Below are 12,832 nucleotides of genomic sequence, written 5' to 3'. Positions count from 1 at the left end.
CCCCTCCAGCTCACCACTTATGTGCTGCACAGTGTCAAGCGGGGGCCAGAGAGAGACAGGACAGAAGTGATCAGCTCCACTTGCCAGTTCGTTCTTCTGAAACAGAGGACACACAAAGTAATGAGGTTTGATCACAGTGGAAACAGCCCGCCCGGCCGGCTCCCTCCGCCGGGCCTCGGTCCCTGCTTGTGCAAGCCCCGGCCTTCGGGAGGTTCGGGCTTCTTACTCAACCACCGCACTTATCTCAGGGGCTGCCAGGCGCTGCCCTCTCAACGAGCTAGAAAAGGACCAGACACAGTCAGGGGCTGGGACAGCGTCAGGGAGAGGGACAAAAAGGTAGGGACCAGAGCAGAGATGGGCACAGAGACCTTTGCAAGTCCTCCATTCCTGCCACAGGGGAGGGGAAGGGTCAGGTCCTGTCTCCTTACCTGTAAAATGGGGCGTCTCCCCGGCGTCCAGCAGGATGGCTGGACCCTGGCATCCAGTTAGATGCGGGGGGAGGCTGCACATTCAGAAGTGAGAGATAGGCACAGCCTTCCGCGCCGAAGCCTCTCTCCTGGCTCTGCATCACTGAGATCTGGCCCGGGGAGAACAGGCACAGAGGCTCCTCATCGGCTTCCCGCCCATCTGCAACTGCCCTAAGTTTCTTCCAAGAGAGGAAGACCAATGACTGTCCCACTTCCAAACCAAGGTTAGGGGTTGCCGATTTGGGAATAAGGCAAACTAGGAGTAAGGAGCGCCCCTGCCCTCAGGCAAGTTGCTGGGGTAGGGGGAGCTAAAGAGAAAAGACTCCTTTCCCCTCCCCCATTTCATCTGTGAGGGGTCCTGTCACCTAGGGCCGAGGCACTTCCCCTCAGAGCAGGGCCAGTGTTTAGCTGTGTGTGTGGGGGGGGTGCTGGCCTGCTGTGTTTTCCTGTTTGTACGAGAGGAAGTTGGCTGTGAGTCAGCAGCCAGAGGAACTGTTAGTAGCTAGGGGAAGACCCCTGCCCCTCAGGGGAGTGTGGGGAAGTGCGTGCCCTGATGTCTCAGCTCAGGGAAGGACTGTCATCCTCAGCCTCCTACAGCCCCTCTTCCCCAGGGCCTTTCCTTTCTAGAAAGAGAATGATAATAACTAGTAAGTAAAACGTCCATAATAATATCTGCCAGTTATCGAGAGCTACCTATGTCCTAGGTCCTGTGCTAACATTGCTGTTGCAAACTTCAATAAATCCTCACAAGACCTTCATGAGATAGGCAGTTGTATCACCTTCATTTTACAGATAAGGAGATAGGGAACATTAAATAACTTGCTTAAGCCCCAGCAGTTAGAAAATGGCCAATTCTCCTAGCCGTCTACCGCACTGGACAGGGGTATTTGGGGAGAAGGATTCTGTACTTTTTTCCTAGATGGGCAACTGCGGAGGTGGTGAGAATGCATCTCACAAAACTTCAGTTACCTGCGTCCCTGGGAAACCATCAGTTCCTGCTCTAACAGCTTCCCCTGGTAAAGCATACGGACCGTTTCCCAATAATGTTTTTAAATGCATAAAATAAAATATATAAGATTATAAAGGAAACCAACTACATTGCAATAAAGTTATAAAACTATTTTAATGCGATATAGAATATATGTGGTTTTTTATTAGTGCTTTAAATAAGAACTAGTGTCAGGTTGATACCTCATATAATTTTCAAGTAATGATGAGCGTAAATGATATTTCAAAAGATGTGCAATACTGCACTATAATGTTAAAATATGTATGATTTCTGTTGGTCACAAAGCTATCGTTATAGCTAATATGTCTGGTTTGTTGCTATTGTCATAATTGAAGGAAATATCAAATTCCACCCACTCCCAGGAGAGATTAGTGAAAATAATATAATGTTTTCCCCATCCAAGTTCATTGGTCCAAGTTAGGGAAAGCAGGGCCAAAGGGTCAGGGCCAAGCCACAGATGGGGAGACCTGGCTTCCTCCTTCAGACCCACTTCCTTCCTTAGCAGAGATATGGAGTGGGTGGAGGCTTTTGGTCCTTAGGTTGTATCTTCTTTCTCTTCCTCCCTGGCCCGCCTTCTGGGTTTCTCTCCATCTCTATTTCTCTGTCTCTCTTCCTGTTTGTGTTTTCCTCTGAGTTCAGTTCTGTCTTTCTTCCCTCTAAATCTGTGTGTTCTGTCTTCTGTCTGTCTCAGTGCCTCTGTATCAGTCTTGTCTGTCTCTCTCTCTCCCTCTCTCTCTTTCTGCTCCCATAATCTGTCAGCAAGGGAATAGGGCAGATTCAAGGAGATCCCTATAGCTCAGGCGCAGTGGGGCAAAAAGAACTCTTTGATTCTAGGGTCACTAGGGAGGGAAGAGGGTGTCCCTGGGCTTCAGGCTCTGCCCTGGGAGACACAAGTCTTTTTCATTTTCATTTTTTTTTTATACTCAGCCTTTGCAAGGTTAAATACAGGTCAAGATAAAAATGAATAAGAGCAAAGACAGGGGTGGAGGCATCCCAGGCTCCTCCGGAGGACAAAAGCCCTGGTACCTCTGAATATGGGTACCATGGGGTCTTTCCCCACACTCCTCTCCAGGGAATTGCAGTGCAGGGCACCTTCCCTGGAGGAGGGAGAACACTTTTATGGGATGTAGGACCACAAGATGCTTGGGGCAAGGGAGGGCTAGTGATCTGAGAATGGTCATAACAGGTCCTGAGAGAGCTGAAGGCCTTTAGAGAAGGTGCAGAGGAAGCAGGAATGAACCAGGTCACAGGGAAGAGAGGAGACTGGGTGGGTAACTAATATCCGTTGGAGGCTATGTTGGGCCCCTGCTGCTCCTTAGACCCTCATTCTCACCACCCTGCACCATCAATGTTATCCTTGCAGCGGTATCTTCAACGTCAGACTGGCTGAGGGAACTCCATCACTGCAGGGATGGCCACAGCTGATCAGGGAAGCTCAGCTGGTTTTCCTTTTGAGCTGCCTTCTAGGGCTCCCTCAAGGCCTAGTAGATGATGAGACTCCCTCCAAACTGCAGCCCTGGAGAGCCACCAACTCAGTTCACCCTGGCTGGAGAGACTGCATTATTGACCTTCACCATCCGATCTGCCAGCTCTGTGTAACCCAGATATAAGCTGCAGGCCCACAGGACAGTGTATGGATGAAATTGCAATAGGAAAATAAGGTACAGTGCAGGAACCAAAAATGATAAACAGGTTCCCAAAGTTTCATCTCTCCAAGGATCTCATAACTTTTATGTTACTCACAAACTTCAGTCATCTGGCAATGTCTCACCAAAGCTTTTCCTGGAACCAGCCCGGTCTTTCTCCCATGCTCTTTATTGTGTGGTTTGATTTGGCCTCTTTGGCATTTTGTAGGCATGAATGAGGGAACATGAGATTAGTCTATCTTAAGTCTTAACCCTAGAACATGGGCCAAAAGGGACACTAGTGAGCAGAGGAAGGGTCAGAACTCGTCAAAGGGAATTCTCCAACTCTTCCTTCCATGCCTGTCTTTGCTTCCCATCCAGACAGTAGCCTACTGAGGCACAGACACATGGGAAGCTACCTTGCTCACCAAAAGGGGACAGTATATAGTAATCCAGTGTAAAGTTTTGAAGGTGGAGGTTGTGGTTCATGACAGTAATACTTTCTACTCAGGAGGATCAAAAGTTCCAGTCCTGACTAGTAACAAGATCCTGTATTAAAGAGAAACCAAACCAAACCCAGACAAAACAAACAACAAAGGCCATGGGTGAGTGTTTCTGGGCTAGATTCCGCCCCCCACCGTACAAGAAAAGAAAAGAAAAAAAAAGGGGTGTAGGGGGGGAATAGAGGAAAAGAGTGAAAGGGAGGAAGGAAGGGAAAGAGAGACAGAGAGATCAACTCTGCGGTAAAACCCTAACTCTGCTTTCAACTGCTGTGAGACCTGAACAGGGTACCTAGGCCTGCACCTCAGTTTCCTTTACTGCAAATTGGAAATGCTGACGGAATTGTTGTGAAGATTAATCCACGGAAATATATGGGTAATACGTGGAAAGGGGTGACAAAAGTAAGTGCTCAGTAAGAGTTCCCATTCCTTGTTACTATTTTTGCCAGTCACTTCCATGGCAACTCTGGAATGTATCCAGCTTGCCTACTACGCATCACCCTGGCATATCCTAGTGCCTGTTTTCAATCAGTCATGGTATCTTTTTTTTTGTTTTGTTTCGTTTTGTTTTGTTTTTTGTTTTTTTGAGACAGGGTCTCACTGTGTAGTTGAAACTGACCTGGAACTCACTATGTAACTCAGGCTGGTCTTGAACTCACAGCGATCCTCCTGCCTCAGCCTCTCGAGTGCTGGGATCACAGGCATGCACCATGCCAGGCAGTCATGGTATCTTTTTATTTATTTGTTTTGCATTACTGAGATCAAACCCAGGGAGCCCTGAGCTACCTCTCCAGCTCTTTTTCTTTTCTTTTCTTTTTTTAAAAATTTTGAGACAGGGCCTTCTCTAGGTTGCCTGGGCTAGGCTCAAATTTACAACTCCCCTGCCTCAGCCTCCCCAATAGCTAGGAATACAGGCATGTGCCCCCACATCTAGCTCATGGCATCTTATTACGCAGTTAGACCACGTTGCACTCCTTGTTATATTTTTACCATCTCCCAAGACTCCTCTTTGTCATCCTATTACTTCCACCGCTTTTGTTATTCGTATACAATTTCCTGTCACTCTTGCAGCTCCCATCACCTCCATTGGTCTCCAGTGGCCTCCAGGCTACACACCTTCCCCTGTCACCACCCTCTGGATGGAAGAGGGCACAGCCATGAGCCACTGAGATGCACCAGTGGGGAGCAGGGGCCCTGAGGGACCTGTGTCATGCAGGAAGGAGCACTCTCACGCAATCAGTTAATTTTTCTCAGTTTTTATTGAGCATCCCTTCTGGGCCAACTGTGCTCAAAGGTTTGGAGACATATTGGCTTTCCCAACAGGCTCTGGGAAGCATGACCTGCTAGGGAAGGGGGGCATTTAGCAAAGAGCCCTCAAATAGGAACATGTAACAGAGGCACCTGACTCAGCCTCAGGTCTGGGAAGGCTTCTCTACAAAGCGCTGCTGCAGTTCAGAAAGATGGGGGAGGTGAAGCAGGACGGGGATGGTGTTCCAGACAAGGGAAAGTTGAGTGCAAAGGCCAGGAAGTAGCAAAGAGACTCAAGGCTTGGAGCCAGCTGGGAATGAAGAGACTTCAGGGACCAGGCGATACAGGCCCTTTAGCTGTTGATTGAGATTCAGGTTTGAATTTTAAGAGAATGGAGGCATAGAGATTATTTAGGATCAATACACTTTCCTCAACCCCAATTCCTATGGCCCGAGGGCTGCCCCTACCCCAACACACACATCAGCTGTGGTCCACCCAGCCCCTCCCCGCTGCCCTCGCATTTTTGTGAGGCTGAGGTCATCATGGGGGAGGGGAGAGGGCCAGGTCTCTAAAACTCCTTTATCTTGCGGGACTGAGGCAGCCTGGGGTGGAGGAGGAGCCAACACAGCACTTCAATTCCCCATCCCCACAGTCACAAGTGGGCCCTGTCTCCTGCCACCCTGGGCTGTTGAGAACTGCATTTATAAGAAGATATTTTAATGCAGTTTTACTACAAGACATTTATAAAGGGCAGCTAATACTACAGCTACCATTAAATCCCCTTGGGGTCTTGGGCAAATCATTCCCTCTTTGGGTCACAGTTTTTCTATGCATAAGGCTAATGGGCAGTGCTGTCCAACAGAGCAATGACGGTCATATTCCACATCTGTGCTGTCCAGTATGCTAACCAGTAGCCACATGTGGTCCCTGGGACATTGAAACGTGAGCCAGAACACTGACCTTTTCATTTTGTTCAGTTGTAATTGAAGAGCCACATGTGGCTCCTGGCTGCTGTATCACAGGCTGATCTTAAATCTTTCTGAGAGTCTGATGACAGACACAAACCCCTCCCTAGGAAAACACCGTGCACCCAGTTCTATCAAAGACAGTCACTTCATGGCCACTGAATGCGCCTGATCTAGTCAAAATCCCTTAATCCCATTTCGGTATCCTGGGCAGGCCCAGCTCTCTCCAGACTTCCTAGGCTTCTTAGAGCTCAGGCCCCTCATCTCCTCTTCCTTTCTTTCTACCTTGAAAATGAGGAAGTGCGCTTTGCCTAGAGGCGGAAGAATGACAAGGGTGACTCCAGGAAGGAGTTGTAAGCCAGAACTTCTGCCCTGGCCTGGTGATCCCCCACATCCCGAATCCAAAGGCAAAGGAATGAAAGCTCTGGTGGGTGCAGGAACCTTATTAGGGACATTTGGTCTCTCTGCTCAGTCTCAAGACTGCCACTGTGCGAGACCCTCTTGGAGCACAGAACACCACTGTGTATGATGATGATGTGCTCTGGTGATAGAATCATAAGCCAGGGAATTGGAAGTTGCCCAAGGGTGGAGAACGCTTTTAGTCTGATTGTGTTGCTATAACAAAATCCCTCACACTCAGTAATTTATAAACAATGGTGCTATCTTTCTCACAGTCCAAGATAAGATCAAAACCTTGGCAGGTTCAGTGTCCAGCAGTTATTTCCCTCTGCTTCCAGGGTGACAGCTGTGACCTCTAGGGAGCCTCACATGGAGGAAGTGACAGAAGGGGCAAACTCAAGCCCACAAGCCCTTTAGGAGACATTAACCCATTCCTAACCACCTCGTAAAGGCCCCACTTCCTCATATGACTACAGTGGAGATTTAAGTTTCAACATGAATTTTGGAGGTGGCACAAACATTAGACCATAGCAGAGCCCTAGGCTAGGAAGGGTTTCCTCAGCTCCAGCCCAGTTCCTTTTGGCTTTGAAGAAGGGGCCAGGTGCTGCCGTGCCACTCTGGACCTCCTGACTGGCACTGCCACCTCCTGCCCCAGCACCATTGGCTTGTTCATAATATGGTCATGGTGCAGCAACTGGGGGTCAAACAGTGGCCCAGCCAGGAATATAGGCTTGAGGGGACTTGGAGAAACCATCCCCAGCAGAAAATGGATGATGATGTTCTCTCAAAAGGAGGAGGGAATATTGTCCTCCCTCCTCACCTCCAAAATACATCACTCCTACCTAGGAAATGCCCTGCATTGACCCATTTACAGGGGACAACTTTTACTGCAACTTAACTTCCTACCCTCTAACCTCCGTACCCACTTCCTACCTTTGCTAGCCCTGTCCTCCCTCCTCTGTGTCCACCCACTTTCTCCTCCTCCTGGAATAGAGCTGGTCGGCTCCTGCCCACTAGGACTTCTATTTCTTTGCTCCTTCAGAGATGCTGGAACAGTCAGACTCAATTTCCTGAAGAGACCACAGCATGGGATGCAGGCAGGGAGATAAACCTCAGGAAACGTTCTCCTGTTTTAGGCCTTCTAACAGCAGAGCCTGTGGCCAGGATTCAGGTGGAAGCCAACGGAGCTGAGGGTAAGGAAAAGGAGAGTTGCAAGACAACATAGTGCCACGTGGCACTGTCCTACCCTGCTCCACATAAGCCTCAGAGGGCTAGTACAGGAGCCTTAGCAGGTGTATCCCTCAGCATTGGTGTGGGACTTCTCCAGGAGGCAAGGAAGAGGCACACCTTTGGGTGGTCCACTGCTTCCACTCACTAACTGGTTTTTATGGGTCAAGTTTCACCCCAAAGAGTAGACATCTGGGTTCCATGGTCCAGCCCTTGGTGGCACTTGAAAACCAGATTCCCCTGTATGCTACGTGGCATTTCAGCTAAGCCTGAAAGTGGAGGAGCAGCCTCAGAGAGACTGAGGAGACAGTCGAGGCATCTGAGAAGATTTGTGACATCACAGTCTGTCTAGTGCCTCCTGTGCCCTCCTGCTATATCTGATGTCTGTACTACGGTTCAACCTTCTTTTTTTTTCTTCCCCCCGTGATAACAAAGTTATCATCCCCCTTTCTCCAAGTGGGGAGATATAGTTCCCTATAAACAGATCACCCTCAAGATTGGGCCAAATGTGATCTCAAAGAAAGATCTGTGACAGCACAGCCCCTGTCTAGTGCTAGAGGGCAATGAAGCAAGCCACAGTCCCACCGCTGTCGCTTGCCCTGAGCCCATCATTGATATCATCTCCCTCATTCCCTTACCCTCAGTCAGCCCTTTGCAGATCTGGGCTACTCGCCCCATGAGGTGACACAGACTTTTATTCCTGAGAGGTCTGCTTTCTTAGCTGCTCTGCCTTTTTAGAACGGTCATTGCTGAGGTTGTCTCATCAGTTACTTGGTAGTAACTGATACCCCAGCGAATCCCCTGGCTGAGTCCAGACACAGCCCTCCCCAGCCTCATTGTATCTACATACATTGTATCCACTGACTAGATTCATCCTGGCCATCACATCAATGTCCCTTACCAGTACATTAATATCCTTCTTTGTCTATTGATCCACTGGCATGAGGAGCTTAAGGTGACCAGGTGGCACTGCTATCCTCCAGGTTAGTAGAAAGTGCACTGTGTTCTCTGGTATAAAGTCTACTTCCCTGGAAACTAGAACCTGAAACAGGCAGACCTGGAAGTTTTGGGGTAAAGAGCATGAGATGAGCTATTTCTGCTTTCACATTTGACTCTGAGAACTACAGTTTCTGTGCAAAGGAGACACAGTTCAAAACCAACAGCAGAACACAGAGTTCAGGGCCTCAACCCACAGGAACCATATTCTTTTTTTTTTTTTTTTCTTTTTCTTTTTCTTTTTTGGCACTGGGTATCAAACTCGGGACCTTGCACTTGCAAGGTAGGCAGCAGAACCACTGATTTAAATCCCCATCCCAGGAACCATTTTCTTGCCAGCATCTTCACTCAGCACTCAACAGGCTGCCCTACTGTTCTACCACACTGCTTCTGGGGATGAGCGATGACCAAGTTAGACCGATGAGTCCATTGATCACCATCGTATTACCTTACAACCAAAGGTTAAAATAGATCAAAGACCTGAATATGAGAGTTGAAACTATGGAAGTTTTAGATGATTCCATTACTGTACCTTTTGGGGGAGCGTTGTGGACAAGGCAGAGCAGATGAGCCCACATCTGGAAAAGCATTGATTTATTGAGGACAATTCACTCTTCCCTGCAAGGCTCAGGGTAACCTACCTGCCACCAGGATCTTGCATGGTCTTCTGAGGAAGACAGCCACAGTGAGGACACAGCATCTGTCTCACCTGCTGGCAGCTTGAGCAGTCGGAGTAGTAGAACTAGCTCAGTCCAGAGTAGAGGGAGCCAGTGCTATTGGGCATGTGCAGAGCCTCCACGCCTGGCACCATGACCACTGCTTCCAAAGGCCATTGTGCAGGCATTTGGAGGAAGACTCACTAGCTGCACCATTTTGCCAGCTTGTTGAGAACCTCCGTCCTGGCAGTGGGTGCTCTGCCAGGTGTTTACTTGAGACCCAGAAGTTTGCATGCTCGGTGCCCTCTCCCAGAAGTCATCCATCTACCTCCTTCCCGGTTCACTTCGTCCTTTTCCTGGTACACTTTGGGCTACTTTCTTGTTGAGACAAAGCTGATGCCACGGTGGACTGCTTTGAACTTTGCGCACACACTCCTTATCGCTACCCTTTAGGACTGCCGAGCAGTCCACTTCCAGCTCTCACTAACCTATCACACTGACCTTGTGCAAGCCGGACCCAAGTCCTTTTCTTAACTATCAGCTGGTCACAGGGAGTCTGAGAGGTTCCATAAAGTCATCCAACCTGGCCCTTGCACTTCTGTCTGACTGTGACTTCCTCTTTATTCCTGACTCTGGGAAGGGGCCCCTCCTGTCTAGCCTCTGATCTCCTTTCACACCCTTGCCAGATGGGAGTGGGGCTAGGGTGCTGCCTTCCCAAGGCCTGAGTACCTACTGTGATAACAACAGGTCCTGCTGACATGGTGCTCCTTGTGTGCCAGGCATGGTGCTAACGTCCTGGACAGGACCCAGACACAAATCTCAAAGAGAGCGCAAGATTGTACAAGTGCAAGGTCCTTAAATTTTGTGCCTGAGGAAAATTCACATCATTTTAGTCCTGATCCTGACAATAAGTGTGCAACATATATTGTTTTCTGTCATTCTCACATGTAAATTGGATCGCCTCCATTTTATAGACGTGGAAACAGATTTGAAGGTCAGTTTGTCAAGGTCACCCTGCTGGGACTGGCACAGCCATGTTTTTCTGACTCTTCACCACCATTTTGCATTACTCCCTTCACCTTAGCCCGGCCCGAGCCCGTGGACAGCTCCTGAAGGTCTGGAGTCCCCGGGCCCGCTCAGACCGGATGTCAGACCGGGTTCCACCTGACACCTGCTGGCCGCCGGAGAAGCCAACACGAGTATTGGGCAGCCACGGGGAGGGGCTGCGGCCACAGCCATTAGGAAGAGGGTGCGTTTCCTCATGTGTCCACGAGATGACGCCCCAACACCGAGCTACTGACCTCTGGAGGCTGAGTAGGCGGCCCAGCCTCGGAGAGGCGTCCGGCTTGGCCATCGCTTGGGTTCTCAGCCCAGTTGAACTCTGTGTTCCCAGCCCCCTTTCTTATTTCTCCCAGGTGATGGACGCGCTGGGCGAGGAGGCTTCCAACGGACTTAGGAGAGAGCCTCCGTTCTTTTCCTCTAGAAACTGTCTCTGGTTGGTGCCCAGCGCCTGCCTGGGCTCACAACACTGCCTCTTCCCTCCTTCCCTTCCTGAATTCCCCAGGCCCTCCCTGTCACTCCCACCCTTTCAGCTTCTGCCAGTCTTCCGAGGCAGCGACCATTACACAGGGCCGATTCCACAGATTTGGTGATGCAAATGCATGCAAATATATGCAAATCGCCATGTAAAGGAGGCTTGCCACTGTGGTTCTAAGTGGCTGTCACAGCTTCTCTGACACCTGTTCTGAGACAGCTGCCCTGCCCCCTCTTGCTAACGCGTCTATCTGTATTTGCCCCCTTCTCTTCCTTCTCCAGGGCTCTGGCTCCTGGACTCCTTTCCTTCAGGGACCCTGGCTGGCTTCTGACTACAAAGGACGCTCCTAACTCTTTAGAGTGGGGAAGGAAGCGAGCACGTTTACTGGGCATAGATTTTGGCATCTGATAACTCCATCATGTCCTGGCTGTTTGTGGAAAAGAAGTTTAACTTCTCTGAGTTGAAATTTGTGATAATACTCATTCCAAAGGTGTTGCAAAGATTCCACGCGATAAAGCACACACAGTGCTTACACAGTGCTTCAACAAGGAAGCGTGGCCATTAGTGCTATGATCCTCACTGACCTTCTCGGTCATCGTGTGCTGAGGGCTGGGGCCTGGACACAGATCTGCAGATGGACATAGCTCAGGCATGTGCACATGTGTGCTCATCCTGGTGCGCGCGCACACACACTCACCCACAGCTGACAGCCTCACGCGCTGGCGGGGCGCACACGCCGGCACACACACGGGAGGAGGCTGTGGGAGGTGGAATCTGAGTCATCAAGACCAGAGCCGTGGGTGGTGCTTTTGTCCTGATTTCCGGCCCTCAGCACTCCATTTTGATCAAGGAAATGTACAGAGGATGGCACAGCTAACCTGCCAGCTAAAGGGCCAACTGTGTAAGCCTCTTTCTTGCATCTGCCCCTTCCCCAGGCCTGCTGTCCTCCTTGTCCCAACCCAGTTCTGTGCATCATCTGCGCCTCTTCCTGTGCTCCTGTGCCCCCTCCACTGAGGCCCAGCAGGTGGGGTGGGGCAGGCCTGCTTGCCCCACACCGAGAAGGCTGGGATGACCTCACAGAGCAGGTGGGCCTGCCCTGGCTGCTCCCTGAGAATGCCCTGGGGGCTTGGGAGAGGCCATGAGGGAGACAGCATGGGTGGAGTTAAAAGCCTTGCGCTGATGAGGCAAACTCAGGTTCAAGTCCTGGCTCTGGCTCTGTGTGACTTTTTGTAGTTGTTTTAAACTCTTTGGGCTTGAATTTTTTTGACAGTGAAAGGAAGCCGGTCACGCCTCACTTGCGGTTTTGTGACTTTCCGTGAGATCATGTGTGTAAACATGCACTTTGTTCAGGGCTGCCCAGTTTTGGACAACAATGACCAACAGTGGGGGCAGATCTTCTGGGCAGCCACACCCCCAGCACTTTGTCCTCCTTCCCTGGAGCTGGCCCTCCTCCCATACCACTCAGCCCTGAGGACAGAATAGAGACAGTTCTTTCAGTACCTGGGGCTTCAGGGGCCACCTCCTAGGTGCTCGTGGGCTGGGAGATCAACAGGCACAAGCCTTGTCCAGGTTTTCTTCTCTCACTGGAGATGATTGGCCAAGATGGGTTGGAGTCACAACCTTGGAGAGACGGAAGGTTACTGCCGTTTTTCTAGCCTCACAACAGCTCTGCCATGTATGTCCTAGCTTCCCCAGCATATAAGACTGGAAGAAACAGAGCGACTTGTCCCAGAATGCACAGTCCATGAATAGAGAAACTGGGATTCCGATCGACTGCCATTCTCGTGTCCTACCTCACTCCAGATATCAGTGTTTTTGACTGATTCAGATGGGCTCTGTGGACGTGGCATCAGCACTTGATATCAGTTCCTTGAATGTGCAACCCCCCCCATTCCCAAAGCCACTTACAGTCTCTGCAGCCTTAGGGAGGAGGGGTCTTTATTTCTCAGGTCAGTCTCTTGAGAGTCTGGTATGAGGTAGTTAATCCACTGCCTGGGAGCATCCCCAGGTGTGCGTACTTGGCTCCCAGCCAGGGTTCTATGACATCAGAGAAGGGACACAGGTGCAGGGGACACAGGTGTATGGAGGTGGGGTGGGGTAGGAGCAGCCTAGACACCTGCTGAAGCTCAGTCCAGTGCCAGTGGGTGGGTGGGGGGGGAGGGGAAGCAGCAGATGGAAGGGGCGGGGGGGGGGGGGGGGGGGGGAG

The 12,832-nt window shown here is 50.4% G+C and overlaps 1 long non-coding RNA gene across 3 annotated transcripts; it reads right to left on the bottom strand.

Annotated features, from left to right (window-relative positions):
• Positions 1-4,856: 4,856 nt before the first annotated feature.
• Positions 4,857-12,647, bottom strand: LOC104855092. Of its 3 annotated transcripts, none has more exons than XR_778308.1 (5): positions 12,420-12,647; positions 12,127-12,246; positions 8,342-8,497; positions 7,147-7,400; positions 4,857-5,205 (listed from the first exon to the last, which is right to left on the bottom strand). It is a non-coding gene; the product is annotated as an uncharacterized LOC104855092 (long non-coding RNA). The 3 variants fall into 3 exon arrangements; XR_778306.1 differs by having other exon boundaries at positions 12,535-12,647; XR_778307.1 differs by lacking the exon at positions 8,342-8,497 and having other exon boundaries at positions 12,535-12,647.
• Positions 12,648-12,832: the final 185 nt, after the last annotated feature.

Source organism: Fukomys damarensis, unplaced genomic scaffold (genome assembly GCF_012274545.1).
Source record: "Fukomys damarensis isolate Sample0158 unplaced genomic scaffold, DMR_v1.0_HiC HiC_scaffold_3, whole genome shotgun sequence".
In the NCBI taxonomy this organism is placed as follows: domain Eukaryota; kingdom Metazoa; phylum Chordata; class Mammalia; order Rodentia; family Bathyergidae; genus Fukomys; species Fukomys damarensis.
The sequence above is the reverse complement of the archived record's forward strand: the minus strand, read 5'-3'. Positions and strand labels throughout refer to the sequence as shown.